The sequence below is a fragment of the Periplaneta americana genome, chromosome 10, assembly GCF_040183065.1.
Source record: "Periplaneta americana isolate PAMFEO1 chromosome 10, P.americana_PAMFEO1_priV1, whole genome shotgun sequence".
NCBI lineage: Eukaryota > Metazoa > Arthropoda > Insecta > Blattodea > Blattidae > Periplaneta > Periplaneta americana.
In genome coordinates, this window is record NC_091126.1 from 168,138,415 (window position 1) to 168,156,957 (window position 18,543).

The window sequence follows — 18,543 nt, forward strand, 5'->3', positions numbered from 1 at the left end:
AACTAGTAGAAATATTTCATAAGTTAGTCGCTAGGAAGGTTAGTCAGCTTTGAAGGTAAACTGAGTAATTGATTCTGCAATCATTTATTGAAGTATTAATTTCGCAAGCTTACAGCTTGTATGACTAGTTAATTTCTTAAACAGGGACATCATTTTATTTTTACTTCAATTTTTATTGTACCTGAGTTTTTTAATGTACTTCACTCCCACCCCTTCTACTAACGAAGTTCAACCGTCCTCCACACAGATCCAAGACCGCATATACAGTCATAGTAGCCTTACGCTCATAGTAAACAGTGCGTTCCAAAATTATGTTCGCGTTTTCCAGTGACGAAAGAGCTTTCAATATTGAATCATTTTCGCACAGGTACTGTCGTCCATTTGCCTAAGTCGTATCACGGTTTCCCCCACCAGCTTTTATTCGCCAGCTAGTGGCTGGGCTGTCTTAGCCCTTTTCTGAGAACATTAATTTCTGTTAGGAATTGGTCGTCTACGTAATATTATACAACTGTTTAAAGTAACTTAAATAAAAGGGCCTCGTTAAGTAATTAACTGTCACGTGATTTCCTTCCTTTCTACGACCCTACGACATAACCACTTGGACGGACAGTAGATAGTATGTCTGAGTAATTTTTATCTTTTCGGATCTGGCAGAAGTAAAGATTGAATTTACAGTACGTAAGGTACTCTTTTATAGAGTAGGTACAGAATTATTTCAACATGAGTTACTGATACGAAATACAAACCTGGTAATTGGAATTAGGTACAATAGTCTATAGTGCGATAATATGCACATTAGAACTGAAGCCTGTACCGAAATGAACTGCCACCATTTTAAAAATTTGTTTAAATAACCATATTATGATTATTTTTAAATTTAACTTCGTTCTCTATATTGTACGCTAATGTGCTGTAGACAGTATAATATACACTGCATAATGAATACGTCCACATGGACAGCTCAGTTCGTGAGTAAAAACACTAATTGTTAATGCTGTACTGTATTTTGATTAAACAAAAACCTAATGAAAATGATGAAACTGAAAAGCGCAATATTTCCTAATTTACGTAAATGGATGAACTAATTTTCTTCCCTCCTATACCTAGTAAAGTGATTTGTTTGTATATTACGCCAGTATCACCGAACTCCAGTCGTGGAAGGGGGTAGCAAACGGCGTTGTTCCAGAGGTATAGACAAGTTAATATTAAAAATGCTAGTAAAAGTAAAATGATGTTCCTGTACTTGTCTGTGTTGTTAACGTCTAAGAACGTTCGGTGTTTGAGCGGAGTTTTCGATATGAGCTCATGACAAATTCCTATATAAGATATATTGTAATATACCTGAGAAACCTTCATTTTCAAATGTTGCAGTGCTATGAGATTGAAAAAACCTGTCACTTAACAGGTTACAGTATTCATCAGTCGTGAAGGAATGAGTAATCTCAATGATGAATACGCAAACAAATGCAAATTTGGTGTAGTATAGGTTGGGTTGGCCAACCAGATCACCGGACTTCAACTCCCTGCGCTTCTAGAAATGAATCACCTGAACTACTCGCAGAATTTCAAAGTAAATTCTTTGAATTCTGATGAACGTTCCTGATGACCAGGGAAAGGATTTATATGTAAATACATATTTACTTATAAAGCTAATATAATTTATATTTTGCATTATCTTTATGTTTCACAATGTGTAGGGTTGAAAAATCCTACTTTTATTTTCCATATTTTTCCATATTTTAGAGTTTAGTACATATTTTCGTTAATTTCCATATATTTTCCATATTTCATATAAAACAGTCCATATTATATTAGGTTTAACAATAAAACAAAACAAAATTCCATTAACTTTTAAAAATACATTTCAACAATAGAGATTTAAACACATGTTCAGTAATCCCTTTAACATCAGAGTTATTTGAAAATTAGCAGTCCTATCAACAATGGGAAAGTAAGTTACAAAACTGTATTAATTTAATTTAAAATTTTTAACAGACTTCAGCTGTGCAGCTCAACAGTTAAATGCCAGTCAGAGTACACATAGGTTCAGTTTTGTAAATCATACTATAAAGACGGTAAATATGCCAAAAGTACGTCATTCAGTCAATTTAAAATCAAAACTAACAAGTTACATTTCAGAATTTAAAGAAGATGGTTTATCAACTGACAATAAAATATTATTTTGTAATTTGTGTCAGTGTGCAGTATCATCTACACAAAAGTTCCTGGTGCAACAACACATTACAACTAGTAAACATCAGGCCAACAAACAACTAAATTCCAAGCAGAGACAATTGTTTTTAACACAACCAACAACATCGAATGTAAGATCTGAGTTTAACATCGACCTGTGCCGTTCTCTCATCTCTGCTGATATTCCTCTCTAAAAACTAAAGAATAAGGTCTTCAGGGAATTCCTTGAAAAATATACTCAACATACAATCCCGGATGAGTCAACACTTAGGAAGACGTATGCTCCATCCATCTACGATGAGACAATACAGAAGATAAGAGATGAAATTAAAGATAGTTCAATTTGGGTTTCCATTGATGAGACTCCCGACAAAGAAGGTAGACTTGTTGGTAATGTAGTTATCGGTTTGTTAAGTGAACAATATTCTGAACGAATTCTTTTACATTGTGATGTTCTAGAAAAGTGCAATAACAAAACTATAGTTAAACTGTTCAACGAAGCTATGGGTATCCTGTGGCCAAAGGGTATTATGTACGATAATGTGTTATTCTTTATTAGCGATGCTGCCCCTTATATGGTCAAAGCTGGACAAGCATTATCTGTTGTATATCCTAAATTGACTCATTTTACTTGTGTGGCGCATGCATTTCATCGTGTGGCAGAAGTGGTCAGAGACAATTTCCCTAAAGTAGATTTGTTGATTTCATCAGTGAAAAAAGTATTTCTCAAAGCTCCCAGTAGAGTTAACGTGTTGAAAGAAATGTACCCTGAAATTCCATTGCCACCAAAGCCAATTTTAACTAGATGGGGTACATGGCTAGAAGCAGTTGAATATTATGCCGAACATATAGACTCTATTAACAATGTTCTCCTTGCATTGGACTCTGAAGATGCAGTCTCAATTGATACTGCGAAAACAGTTACCTGTGACATAAGTGTGAAGAATGACTTAGCTCACATTCAGCATACATTTTCATGCATCATAAAAACGCTCAAAAGTCTCCAAAATAGGCACCTTTCACTATCTGAAAGTTTTGAAATTATAAATAGTACTGTGGAACAACTGAATCGTGGTAGAGGTAAAGTTGCAGATGCAGTAAGAGCTAAGGTGGACACTGTACTTTCAAAAAACCCTGGATATGAAGAACTACAAAAGGTTGTTGCTGTGATGAGTGGTGAATCAACAGTGAAGATTAACTTGGACTTATCCCCAGCAGACATTGTGAAATTGAATTATGTACCAGTTACTTCTTGTGACGTCGAACGCTCTTTTAGTCAGTATAAATCTATCCTCAGAGACAATAGAAGAAGATTCACTTTTCAGCACTTGAAAGAAATGTTTGTAACCTATTGTTATGGTAACAGACAATAAAAATTGTGTTTTGTTGAAACTACATTGGAAGATAAGGTACGTCCATTATATTTTTTGTTTAGTTTGATTAAAATGTACCAATATTTAACGTACATAGTCATTTTTTTATAATTTTAAGTCCATATTTAATTCCATATTTTGGTAAAAATCCATATTTAATTCCATATTTTGGTAAAAATAACTACATATATATTTACATATTTCATATATTTTTAGTCCATATAAATCCGTTCCCTGCTGATGACGTAATAATATTGAAACGCCCATTAAGCTTTTCGAAATTTCCCAACTGTGTAGATTTTTGCAAGTTTGCTGTCTTATTGTTTTTAGTATATAATGTACTAGCAATTTCAAGCGATCCATTTCTAGGGAGTTGAAAGTGCGGTGATCTGGTTGGTCACTCAGCCTATTTCGTACAAAATTTTTGTTTGGATACTAAGCACTGAGCTTCCTACCATCATCGTCCACAAACCACATTTCTGCAAAAATTGTCGGGAGAACTGCTATTGTTTGCGGTTTCTTTTCATTTCAACTATTAAAAGAACGTTTGTAAAAAGTCACATATTTTAGTTTTAATTTGATATCTGTTTTACATTTACTGATAAACTTGCATATTATCAAAAAGACGAATGAAGTTGAATTGAAAAAAAAATATTTCACTGTTTCATTATTATTATTTTTATTACAGTTGCACGGTTCTTTAACCATTAAGAAATTAACATAAGTCCACATGTGGAATAGTCGCAGAAAAGTCTCCGAATAACAAACAAATTTTCACAATGCTCTGATGACACTAAAACCATGTTATTTAGGAGAAATTAATTTATGACGAAGATTAGAATTGCAATTAAGAAACATTAAATCCGTGTATTTATTTCTCGCAAATACAGCACAAATTCTCATTAAATATTACAGATTAGCAAAGCTTTAAAATTAGAGTTAGAGAATTGTGGACTGTTAATTATTTGGCTTTATTAAACTTACAAAGCGTCCCGCGCCGTAGCGTCGCGGTCTAAGGCATCCTGCCTAGGACTCGCGTTACGGAATGCGCGCTGGTTCGAGTCCTCATGGGGAAGACATTTTCTCATGAAATTTCGGCCAGTGTATGGGACCGGTGCTCACCCAGCATCGTGATGCACTTGGGGAGCTACGATAGGTAGCGAAATCCGGTTGCGAATACCAGCTATAACGGCTGGGGGGATCATCGTGCTAACCACACGATACCTCCATTCTGGTTGAATGATCGTCCACCTCTGCTTCGGCATGTGGGCGTGAGGCCAGCAGCCGGCTGGTCGGTCTAGGCCCTTCACGGGCTGCAGCACCACGGATTATTTATTAAACTTACAAAGCAGCATGCCTTAATTAAAAAATTTCTGGACAAGAGGCGGAAAGGTAAATACTGGTCAAGAAATGAAAGATAAGAATGTAGGACCAGTGCAGGAGAAAAAGGAATTTTACAAAGAAGGGAGAAATTAAAATTTAAATAGTGATAGGAGGCCGATAGTAAGGAAAAGGAACAAGAAAAGAAGGGGAAGGGAACATTTTTAAATTAAAGGAAGAAGAATAATTCAGAAATATAGATAAAAAAAGATGAAAATATACGTGAAGAAAGAAAACTGGAAAACAAGCGAGAAGAAGCAATATTGGAAGAGTTTAGAACGAAATAAAACTGAAAAAGAGGCTGGAGAAAATAAGAAAATTGGCCAAGAGTTTGGAAAGAAAAACTAGAACAGAGGTGGTAGAAAAGAAAATTGAAAGAGAGTTTAAAATAAAAAAAAACTGGAAAAGATTCGGAAATAGAAGACTGGAAAAGAGACGGGAGAAAAGAAAACTGGACTAAAGGTTGGAAAAACGAAAACTGAAAAAGGTGGGACAAGAGGCTGGAAAGAATGAAAATTGGAAACGAGGCGCAGAGAGAAGAAAATTGGGTAAGAGTTTGGATATAAAAATGGAGAGATGTTGGACGAAAACCCAGATCACATAAAGATTGCTCATTCCTATGTTAAAATCGATTGCACTTTGAAGAGAACAACCGCCAGGATCGCCACCCGTCCGCCGTAAACGAACACGAGATGGCAGTACAGTCCTTAATGCAATTCAAATGGGAGTTATGACGTGTCTCCTTATGTAGCAACTAGATGGCAGCATAGTAAACCTGAAAAAGTTGTTACCGTCAAAGCTTATAACGCGGAGCAATCTGGCTGTATATGATCTAGGGCGAAAATAAGGTTGGACCAAAGTTTGAGATGAAGAAAACTGGAAAAGAATCGGAGGAAAAAGAAATTGGAAGAAATATTGAAAACCAATGCAACTGGAAAAGACGCTGGAAGGAAATTAAATTGCGCAAGAAGATTGAAAGAATGAATACCGGAAAAGAGGCGGGGAAAAAAGAAAGTTTGGCAAGAGGTTGAAATAAAGTAACTGGAAAAGAAGCAGAAAAAAGTAAGAGAAATTGGATTAGAGATTTGAAAGAAATAAAATTGGAAAAGTGTTGAGGAAGAAAGAAATTGCAGGAAAGGTTTGAAAGAAAGAAAACTGAAAAAGAAGCAGAAAAAAATCAAAGGAAATTGGATTAGAGTTTTGAAAGAAATAAAATTGGAAAAGTGTCGAGGAAGAAAAAAAATGCAGGAAAGATTTTAAAGAAATAAATCTGAAAAAGAAGCAGAAAAAAAGCAAGGGAAATTGGATTAGAGTTTTGAAAGGAATAAAACTTGAAAAGTGTTGAAGAAGAAAAGAAAATTGCAGAAAAGATTTGAAAGAAATAAAACTGGAAAAGTGTTGAGGAAGAAAAGAAAATTGCAGGAAAGATTTGAAAGAAAGAAAACTGAAAAAGAAACAGAAAAAAGCAAGGGAAATTTGATTCGAGTTTTGAAAGTAATAAAACTGGAAAAGTGTTGAGGAAGAAAAGAAAATTGCAGGAAAGATTTGGAAGAAAGAAAACTGAAAAAGAAGCAGAAAAAATCAAGGGAAATTGGATTAGAGTTTGAAAGAAATAAAATTGCAAAATTGTTGAGGAAGAAAAGAAAATTGCAGAAAAGATTTGAAAGAAATAAAACTGGAAAAGTGTAGAGGAAGTATAGAAAATTGCAAAAAAGATTTGAAAGAAAGAAAACTGAAAAAGTAGCAGAAAAAAGCAAGGGAAATAGGATTAGAATTTTGAACGAAATAAAACTGGAAAAATGTCGAGAAAGAAAAGAAAATTGCAGAAAAGATTTGAAAGAAAGAAAACTGAAAAAGAAGCAGAAAAGAAGCAAGGGGAATTGGATTAGAGTTTTGAAAGAAATAAAACTGAAAAAGTGTTGAGGAAGAACAGAAAATTGGAGAAAATATTTGAAAGAAAGAAAACTGAAAAAGGAGCAGAAAAAAGCAAGGGGAATTAGATTAGAGTTTTGAAATAAATAAAATGGAAAAAGTGTTGAGGAAGGAAAGAAAATTGCAGGAAAGATTTGAAAGAAAGAAAACTGGAAAAGAGCCCGGAGAAATGAAAATTAGACAATAGTTTGGAAAGAAATGAAACGGTAAAAGAGACAGGAAAGAAATGGACAAGGGATTGGAAATAAAACTAGAAGAGAGATGGGAGAAAATGATATTGGACATGAGGTTTGAAAGAAAGGAAAACGGAAGAGATGCGGCAGGAAAGATAATTGGACAAGATGTTGGAAAGAAAGAAAACTGGAAATGAGCGGGAGAAAAGATAATAGGTCAAGAGGCAGAGAGGAAGAGGACTGAGCAAAACTAGGAGCAGTAAATATGGAAAACGAGAACATTGAGTACTGGTGAGAGGTTTATTGATTTCCGTACTGATCTTTATGTTACAGATATATAAATCTGGGCGACATTCGGGCCACTATGAAAGTTTGGAGACTAGTTCGGCGCCGCTTGTTTGATGGAGACTAATCGCACACACTTGATGGGAACAATTGTAATATCTTGGGAAGCCGAGCTGGGTAATGATTCGCTGTCGGGCCAAGGGCCTCCTCGAGAGCCGCGGCCCGCTTAATGAGTGAGTGCATATCGATCCCGGCACCCACATCTTGATAGCGAACATTTCTGGCTACACGGAAGTGATATGTCTTCTGAAGGACATGCACTGTCAAAAAAAGCAGTTGTAATCTTGTACGTTCCCAACCTTGAGTAAGTTCACTTCCACGAAAAAATGATTCACCTTCCAGAATAATTACATCCAAGCAAGTTGAGTTCTGTCTGAGAAATGAAGTGCATTCTAAAATAAACTCGGGTTGGGATTCAATCTAGGGCCTAGGCGGATATCTACACAGATGAGTGTATTGGTGGGTGGCTGAATACTGAATTCAGGTATATATTGCAGGCATCTATTCGAAATAAATTATAATATACATGGTGCAGAGTGCTGCATTGGAGTTAAATCGCTCGCTTGAACTCGGTCAAATGTCGCACCCTTGAGTGAGTTACGATCGGTCGTGATACGCTCGTAGTAAATAGAAGCACAGTACAAGGTCATCTCACCGACATGTGTTATCTTGCATGGAAGGCGACAGTTAAGATCTACTTATGTTTTGCTCAAACGGTAAAAATAAGGCTTTATTTTCTGCGTTTATGACAAACGTTTAATGGAACAGTCAATGGAACGTACCAAATCTGGAACATGAAGTTATAAATAAAATAGTATGAAAAACTTCGATATATATATTTATTATTGCTAATTAATAATTATTCAACATTTGATGTACCACATATATAATATGATAGGTCCGTACATAGTGTTCCGCCTATATACTGCGACAATGTAGAAACGTTTTACAAAATATTATTGATGTAGCAGTATATTAATAACAATATTAGAACAGAGATAACGTCACAAAAATATAATAAAACGAATAATCATGCTGCACAATTGTTACAGACGCAAAGATTGATGCACTAATTATTAGAGATTATTATTACTAGAAAACTTGATACGGTTCTTGCATTATCGTGATTGTGTTCTCCGTTTATAATAATTACATTTACATCCAATAACGTCTATCAGATGTGGCAAAGCAAAATCACTGCTGTATGGTGGGGGGGGGAAATTACCAACAAAATTTATATTACATTTTAAAGCAAGTTTTGTAGTTGTACGATGGAGAGGTTAGTTAAACACTGCAAAGTTTTGAAATGATAAAAATCTATGATGTTACTACACAGTTCATCACTGTAACAAGAACGAATGTCTAACGCTCGGCTAAAGGATTTATCGCTCGCGACAATTTTACCCATCATGCATGTGCGCTACCTATCGGATTATGCTATGAACTACTTGGCGCTCGAGCGAAAACGTCCGATGCAGACCTCTGACATGGTGTAACCACAGTCTAGTATATACAATCACGAAGCTTGACTTGTGAGGGTGCTAGGAACAATAGACTGTGTCGGTACTATTTCGCATTGTCTATAATGAGGCGATATTAGCGATCCTATTGGTTGGCAACTATCTATGGATGCATATTTACTACGTATTGAGCTTCGTGACTATATACTAGATTCTGGTGTAACGGTACCTCATCGACAAACTTCGAGGAATGATAGATGATAAATAGAGGATCATTTCTTTTTGTTCAGAAACAGTTAAGCCCGTTATTATCATCTCTGTGATAATGCAAAACGTACGTAGGTTTGTTATGTGTAGTGCATTTTCAATTCGTCTTATGTTCAAACAAATCCATGCCATGTCCGACAGAGTTGGACGATCAATGACGGAGGTGTCACGGAATTTGAACAGATATTGTAAATTGTTAGAACATGCATGGGGAATTAAATTTCATTTGTACTAAACAAATGACTGGAGATATGATTTTTCGGATATTTAGCTCATTAAGGACTATCATCCAGCATATGTTACTTAACAAAATATTATTCCCCCTGTGTGACTTATCATTTCTTAAATTTTGTCCCTAAGGTCCTGATACAACCTGCATAGGGAACTCAAAATGTGATTAATCGGTAACTAAATGTAGTACACAATTATGGAATTTTAGTAGTTCGCGTTTTGTTGCCTTCAGAAGAAAACTTTTTATGTCACCGTATGCTACGACTCAGTATCTCAAATCCCTACATAATAATTATAGTCTTCTTCTGAATAAAATTTATTTTAATCCTAGCCTTGGACCACAACAATACCACGAACATTATCATCCTTATCTTAGTTTTTTCAATACTACAGCACTTTCAACACCATCGTCGTGACCTTACTCACAATAAATAACGTAGTCATCACATTTTAGCTTTCGTCAGGATTGTCGTCTTTAACCTAGTTAATGCCGTTTTATGTTCTATCATTGCCATTTTAGTAGTACAATCATCATTTTCTTGACATCCTCGTCACCAAATTTTTCTTCGTCTTCCTCGTCACTAATATCATTTTAATCCACGTTCTTGTCACCAACTTCATTCTTCTTATCGTCTTCGTCATTAAATTCATTTTAATCATCGTTCATGTCACAATTTAATTTTATTTGTCGTTTCTCGTCACCAACATAATTTTCCTCGTCGTCCTCCTTTTCAGTCTCAATTTTATTCGTCATCACCGCCTTAATTTTCCTAGTGACCGCTTTCATTTTCCTTGTCACCACTTATTTTCTTCTTTTTCGCTTCCATTTTTCTCGTTTCTGCCTCCATTTTCCTCGTCTCCGCCTCCATTTTCGTCGTCTCCGCCTTTATTTTCCTCATCTTCGCCTTTATTTTCATCGTTTCCGCCTTCAGGTTTCTCGTCTCTGCCTTGATTTTCTTTATCACCGTTTATTTTCTTCGTTTCCGCCTTCATTTTCGTCGTCTCCGCCTTCATTTTCTTTGTCACCGCTAATTTTCTTCGTTTTCGCTTTCATTTTCGTCGTCTCCGCCCTCATTTTCCTTGGTACCACTTATTTTCTTCGTTTCCACTTTCATTTTCCTTGTCACTGCTTATTTTCTTCGTTTCCGCCTTCATTTTCCTCTTTTCCGCCTTCATTATTTTCCTTGTCACTGCTTATTTTCTTCGTTTCCGCCTTCATTTTCCTCTTTTCCGCCTTCATTATTTTCCTTGTCACTGCTTATTTTCTTCGTTTCCGCCTTCATTTTCCTCTTTTCCGCCTTCATTATTTTCCTTGTCAATGCTTATTTTCTTCGTTTCCGCCTTCATTTTCCTCTTTTCCGCCTTCATTATTTTCCTTGTCACTGCTTATTTTCTTCGTTTCCGCCTTCATTTTCCTCTTTCCGCCTTCATTATTTTCCTTGACACTGCTTATTTTCTTCATTTCCGCCTTCATTTTCCTCGTCACCGCCTTTATTCTCCTTGTCACAGCTTATTTTCTTCGTTTCCGCCTTCATTATTTTCCTTGTCACTGCTTATTTTCTTCGTTTCCGCCTTCATTTTCCTCGTCACCGCCTTTATTCTCCTTGTCACCGCTTATTTTCTTCGTTACCACCTTTATTTTCCTCGTCCTTCGTTTTCCTTGTCTCTGCCTTCATTTTCCTTGTCACAGTTTATTTTCTTCGTTCCCGCCTTTATTTTTCTCGTCACCGCCTTCATTCTCCTTGTCACCGCTTATTTTCTTCGTTACCACCTTCATTTTCCTCGTCCTTCGTTTTCCTTGTCTCTGCCTTCATTTTCCTTGTCACAGTTTATTTTCTTCGTTCCCGCCTTTATTTTTCTCGTCACCGCCTTCATTTTTCTCGTCGCCGCCTTCATTTTTCTTGTCACCGCTTATTTTCTTCGTTTCCACCTTCATTTTTCTCGTCCTTCGTTTTCCTTGTCTCTGCCTTCATTTTCCTTGTCACAGTTTATTTTCTTCGTTCCCGCCTTTATTTTTCTCGTCACTGCCTTCATTTTTCTCGTCACCGCCTTCAATTTTCTTGTCACCGCTTATTTTCTTCGTTTCCACCTTCATTTTCCTCGTCCTTCGTTTTCCTTGTCTCTGCCTTCATTTGCCTTGTCACAGTTTATTTTCTTCGTTCCCGCCTTTATTTTTCTCGTCACCGCCTTCATTTTTCTTGTCACCGCCTTCATTTTTCTTGTCACAGTTTATTTTCTTCGTTCCCGCCTTTATTTTTCTCGTCACCGCCTTCATTTTTCTTGTCACCGCCTTCATTTTTCTTGTCACAGTTTATTTTCTTCGTTCCCGCCTTTATTTTTCTCGTCACCGCCTTCATTTTTCTCGTCACCGCCTTTATTTTTCTTGTCACCGCTTATTTTCTTCGTTTTCGGCTTCATTTTCGTCGTCCCGGCTTCATTTTCCTCATAGTAATCGTCAAAACTTAGATTTCCCCATCACTAATTTCAGTTTGCTCATCATCAGCTTTCGAGTTGCCCGTCATCCTCTTCACCAACTACATTTTCGTCGTTTATAATATTTCCACTGTATCCCTAATACTTCCATTGTCGTCACTCTTTTCATTGTTCTCTACGCTGTTACAGACTTCGTTTCCTTTCGTTTTTCTTATTTTACTACCGAAAGTCTTCTCCAGATTGACATGATTATTTGGATTTCCCTGTGGGCTTACATAACATCGTGTTGGTAAACTGCAGATGCTATTGGAATGGAATGGAATGGAATGGAATTTTGAGTGGGAGCACTACGACCCAGCATTGTGACCTTTGCTGTGACCGGTGCTGTGGATTGAACTTCGGCGTAGCTCAGTGGTTAGAGCGCTTGGTACGTTAAACAAAGAACTCGGGTTCGATCCTCGTCGTCGGAGCGAATTCTTTCCTCTAATAACAACTGTTAACATAACAGAAAAATTCTGTAGGAACAAAAATTAATCTTTACGAGAGCACATACATTGAGGTGTGGTTAGCCCATCCAAACATGTTGTTGTTGTTATTATTATTATTATTATTATTATTATTATTATTATTATTATTATTAATGTTGTTATGAAGATCTTCAATTAGAAACTTAATCTGATAGCAATTAATTAAATTTATGCAGAAGTATTCTTACAATGCTAGAGTCAGTTCTTTGAAATACAGGAATCGCTTGATTTTTAATCCAGTGGTTTTACTACTGAACTAAGGTTTGGAATGATACTTGCTGTTTCAAATTATGCGATTTAGTATAATGATGATGTAAAATTGTGTCAATTTGTTGCAAAAATTCAAATTTTCTTTTCAGCATTAAAAACATTACATGTTTTCAGGGAAAATCCCTACAACTTTTCATGCAGATAGACTGTTTCAATGAGCTGTTTCGGCTGATATTAAATTAAAAATTGCATGCGTCGGGTGGCCCCTTATTCTTTCAAACCCGTTCCTCCATTTGTATATTTCTTACATATTCCTTTACTAAAAATGCCACTACTACAAATTCCTTTCTATGTGCATCATTTTTGTTGTTCTTTTTGTAAAAGTGTGCCTAACGAAACTTGCTATCAGGATTTTCCTCAAACCTCAATTTTTGGCGGGATATATATATATATATATATATATATATATATATATATATATATATATATAATTTTTACTATATAAAATATATTTTTCTTAGCTCTTGAAGTATAATTTGAAAGCAAATGTATAGTAATTTGCGTTTCTAAGAGTTTGAATGCTGTGTAGATCAAATTTAAAGCAACAATTACGTAATATTGAGGAGTATTGATTGTTAAAAATAAAATTTGAATTTACAAAATTTAAAAAAATTCACTAATTCAAACAATCTTGGACCAAATGAGATGAAATTTTGTACATCAGGATATGTGTAGAAATTTTCAAATTTCAAGCTAAAACCGGTAAGAAATTTCAAAAGTGACCTTATAGTATTGTTAACTGTATGCTAATCACAAATTTAATAATTGAGATCCACCGACTTGCCGAATTGTTGTTTTTCTGTTCTAATTTTAATTCTACAAACATGGGTTTACAATTATCACTATCATCACATTTTTTAAACCTTGAACAGCTCTTTTTCTGCAGTTTAAAAACAATCATATTGGAAACTTGCACTAAGAGCCCAAAATAAAACCCGAAAATTAAAATGCGTATGAAACAAGCCAAAATATGCCTATAAAAGAGTATTGGAAGCTATAAACCTTTTAAATCTTTGGAATAAAATATAACATTATATAACATACAGCTGTAGTTCATCTCAACCTCAGGAAAACTTACTTCTACGCAGTTAACTGATTCATATAAGCTTTAGTGTAGCCCAAATTAGAGTAAATTGCAAATTTTTGCGTATAGTAATAATAATAATAATAATAATAATAATAATAATAATAATAATAATAATAATTTACTTCCTGGCTTTTAAGGAACCCGGAGGTTATTTGCCTCCCTCACATAAGCACGCCATTGGTCCCTCTCCTGAGAAAGATTAATCCAGTCTTTATCATCACATCCCACCTCCCTCAAATCCATTTTTATATTATCTTCCCATCTACGTCTCGGCCTCCCTAAAGGTCTTTTTCCCTCCGGTCTCCCAGCTAACACTCTATATGCATTTCTGGATTCGCCCATACGTGCTACATGCCCTGCCCATCTCAAACGTATGGATTTAATGTTTCTAATTATGTCAGGTGAAGAATAAAATGCGTGGAGTTCTGTGTTGTGTAACTTTCTTCATTCTCCTGTAACTTCATCCCTCTTAGCCCCAAATATTTTCCTAAGCACCTTATTCTCAAACATCCTTAAGCTATGATCCTCTCTCAAAGTGAGAGTCGAAGTTTCACAACCATATAACTGTTATATAAATTCTAACTTTCAGATGTTTTGACAGCAGACTGGATGATAAAAGCTTTTCAGCCGAATATTAACAGGCATTTCCCATATTTATTCTGCGTTTAATTTCCTCCCGAGTATCATTTATATTTGTTACTGTCGTTCCAAGATATTTGAACTTATCCACCTCTTCAAAAGATAAATTTCCAATTTCTATATTTCCATTTCGTACAATATTCTCGTCACGAGACATAATCATATACTTTGTCTTTTCGGGATTTACTTCCAAACCTATCTCTTTATTTGCTTCCAGTAAAAATCCCGTGTTTTCCCTAATCGTTTGTGGATTTTCTCCTAACATATTCACATCATCTGCGTAGACAATAATAATAATAATAATAATAATAATAATAATAATAATAATAATAATAATAATAATAATAATAATAATTGATTTGTTGTCATGTATAGTACAACATTTTAAGGGTTTGCCTTATGTATCGGTTTATTAATTTCCGTGACTGTACATGGCGTGACGGCACCGATGCTTGGAGTCGACCCTTACGTGCGGTTGTATTACACAATTTTTTCTGCATTCACGCATCTGAAGCTAATGGGACACGGAGCATGGCCTGAGGAGTGAATACAAAAATCATTTTCCACGGCTCCGTTAGAGCTGTAGTTTTATTCAGCCCCGGGCAAACTGATTTCTACGCAATTAACGGATTCAAATAACATTTTACACGACATACTGTAGCCATCACACGGCCTGCTGAAATGCGACCAAATGACCGAAATACCGCATGCGCAATGTGGGTCACGCATTTTCAAGGGAATTCAAATCCATACCGATGTTCTCGAAATGGAAGTAGGGTTGCATATAAAAAAAATATGATTTTAAAATGTTTCTTATACAGATCCGCCTTTAATAGAAAGACTCTTTCGTGACTAGTAATACGTTTGGGTACAAGCCCTACATTTGAATTACCACCATTCCCGGGTTCGATGTCCGGCCCCGAAACAATTTTTCCCTCAAAATTATTCAACTCAACTTTACAGGGAGTTATACGTGAAAGCTTGATTTGCATAATACACGTCACTGTTCGTTAACAGAAAGCCACAATTTAAGTCACACGGAGTTAGTGTGCACTCAATGTTCGTTGCTTGACGGTTATCAGCCCACTTCGAAGTCTGTGGATATTGAGGGAAAAATTGGATCGGTGTCTGGTAGAGTTCCCGGGTAGCTCAGTTGGTAGAGCGTTGGTACGTTAAACCAAAGGTCCCGGGTTCGATTCCCGGCCCGGAACAATTTTTCCCTCGAAATTATTCAAATCAACTTTACAGGGAGTTATACCTGAAAGATTGATTTGCATACTACACGTCACTGTTCGTTAACAGAAAGCCACAATTTAAGTCACACGGAGTTAGTGTGCACTCAGTGTTGGTTGCTTGACGGTTGTCACCCCACTTTGAGGTCTGTGGATATTGAGGGAAAAATTGGATCGGTGTATGGTAGAGTTCCCGGGTAGCTCAGTTGGTAGAGCGTTGGTACGTTAAACCAAAGGTCCCGGGTTCGATGCCCATCCCCGGAACAATTTTTCCCTCGAAATTATTCAAATCAACTTTACAGGGAGTTATACCTGAAAGCTTGATTTGCGTACTACACGTCACTGTTCGTTAACAATTTAAGTCACACGGAGTTAGTGTGCACTCAATGTTGGTTGCTTGACTGTTGTCAGCTCACTTTGAGGTCTGTGGATATAGAGGGGAAAATTGGATCGGTGTCTGGTAGAGTTCCCGGGTAGCTCAGTTGGTAGAGCGTTGGTATGTTAAACCAAAGGTCCCGGGTTCGATGCCCGGGCCCGGTACATTTTTTCCCTCGAAAATATTCAAATCAACTTTACAGGGAGTTATACCTGAAAGCTTGATTTGCATAATACACGTCACTGTTCGTTAACAGAAAGCCATAATTTAAGTCACACGGAGTTAGTGTGCACTCAATGTTGGTTGCCTGAAGGTTGTCAGCCCACTTTGAAGTCTGTGGATATAGAGGGAAAAATTGGATCGTCGTCTGGTAGAGTTCCCGGGTAGCTCAGTTGGTAGAGAGTTGGTACGTTAAACCAAAGGTCCCGGGTTCGATTCCCGGCCCGGAACAATTTTTCCCTCGAAATTATTCAAATCAACTTTACAGGGAGTTATACCTGAAAGCTTGATTTGCATACCACCATTTCCGCTAACATTACCAGCTTGCCCACAGCGAAAATATCTGCTTCGACATAACCACACCATCCAATGAACATCCGATGAGCACGTGTTCTTTTTTGAAATCCGGAGTTGCTCTCTAATGTATAAGAAATGACCAGCTTCCGAACAATCCCTTTTCGATTGATTTTGTACATTAATTTTCTGTAACTTATAATTTCCTTTTGTATTGTTATAAATTAATCTTAAGTTTAGAAATTCATTCTATGAGCACTTGAATCATTTCAAGACCTCAAAGGAAACATTTAATTTTTCGTTTGAATGATTATTGCGATGTTCTATTAACTGATAGAACTTCAGAGTTAGCCATAAAGCTACAGCATTTCGATTTTTATCTACAGTATGAATTTTATTAATACAATATAATAAATTTGTCTTATGTTAAGTACATTAAAGTCCAAAAACAATTTTTGAGATGAAAAATCAATAGGTTTATGAAGACATATTTTAATTATTTTCTTCTGTAATAAATAAAGTGGATTAAAATTGGATTTAAATGAGCTACCCCATCCTATAATTCCATACATAATTACCGATTGAAATGAAGTTAAATATATTGTGCGTAATAAACTTATTGACAAGTAATTCCTCAATAAAACAAAATAATATATTATTTTACGTAATTTATTACAAAGGTAATTAATGTGTTGGTTCCATTTTAAATGATTATCGAAAATTATGCCTAAATATTTAACTTCAGAGGACTCTTTAATAATCGGACATTTACGCTGTATAGGACAACAATAAGAATTATGTAAGTTAATACTTAATATATATATATATAATAATAAGAATAATAACAATAATAATAATAATAATGACATAATAATAATAATAATAGTTGTAGAAGTAATAATAATAATAATAATAATAATAATAATAATAATAATAATAATATCCAAGGAACTTCGACAGAGGTGACAACTATCGCCTCCGCAAAGAATTGATGATTTATTACACCACATAATATTATGATTATAATTATAGTAATAACATTGACAATCCTCCATCATCAATATAATTCATTATGAGTGTAATGCAGAGCCGGGCATGAGAGCGGCTCCATTTAGTCGGCCAGAGCTGCTCTCGCTCCGCAAGGCACTTCAATTCCAAGCCAGAGCAGAACACTCACGCAGTGGCGGACTCGCATTACAGCTACCTTCCCTGCATTAATGTAACAAGAGCCACGGTTGTTCTAGTTATTCAGTCTGTCAGTACATAATAGTTTATAAGGATATTACATCAATCCATTGTACATTGCAGAATTTATAACACTCTTATTAATTTAATGAAATAAACTTCGCTCTATGCACACACACAAATCATTAGGCTTATTTACATAACCCATACGCACATACTGCAATCTCCTCACCACGGTTCTACGAGACAGGCGTATGGCTTCCACTTCCCCTACTTGCTGTGGACAGAGTTCATCTGCCAATATAATTAAACATCGCTTGATGAATTCACCTTCGTTGAATGTTTTAAATTCCTTTGCAATTTCATGGCAAATTTTGTAGCTAATTCTCATAGCCGATTCACTAAGTGCATTATTGTCATCCTGTTAATACATAATATAATATAATATAATATAATATAATATAATATAATATAATATAATATAATATAATATAATATAATATAATATAATATAATATAATATAATATAATATAATATAATATAATATAATATAATATATAATATAATATAATATAATATAATATAATATATGATATGATATATATGACCATAAATTAATACAACTTAAAGAAAATATTTGTCAGGTACATTATATTAGAGTATCTATTCGATATTTATATTGCATTATAAGGTATTATAATACATTTAGTAATATATAATTTTAAATTATACAAATATTATGATATATCACAGTATAGTATATTACAGTTCATGATATATAATATGACGTTCATTAACAACATATTTGTCATATTCAGTAGCATGTTGTAAAGAATAATGTCATTGGATATTGAACTTCTTAATCAGTTGGAATGTTTTATGCCAAATTAAACACTTTGCTAATCCACTGCTCTCTACCAAAAAGA

At 35.2% G+C, this 18,543-nt stretch overlaps 1 protein-coding gene and 1 non-coding gene across 2 annotated transcripts in view; one reads left to right on the forward strand and one right to left on the reverse strand.

Moving 5' to 3' along the window:
* The window catches only part of LOC138707765 (cytosolic carboxypeptidase 6), a 1,502,040-nt gene that overhangs the window by 334,060 nt on the left and 1,149,437 nt on the right, over nucleotides 1-18,543 (reverse strand). The gene's annotated exons all lie outside the window — the stretch shown is intronic.
* TRNAN-GUU (transfer RNA asparagine (anticodon GUU)) lies at nucleotides 15,449-15,521 on the forward strand. The gene has a single exon. It is a non-coding gene; the product is annotated as a tRNA-Asn (tRNA).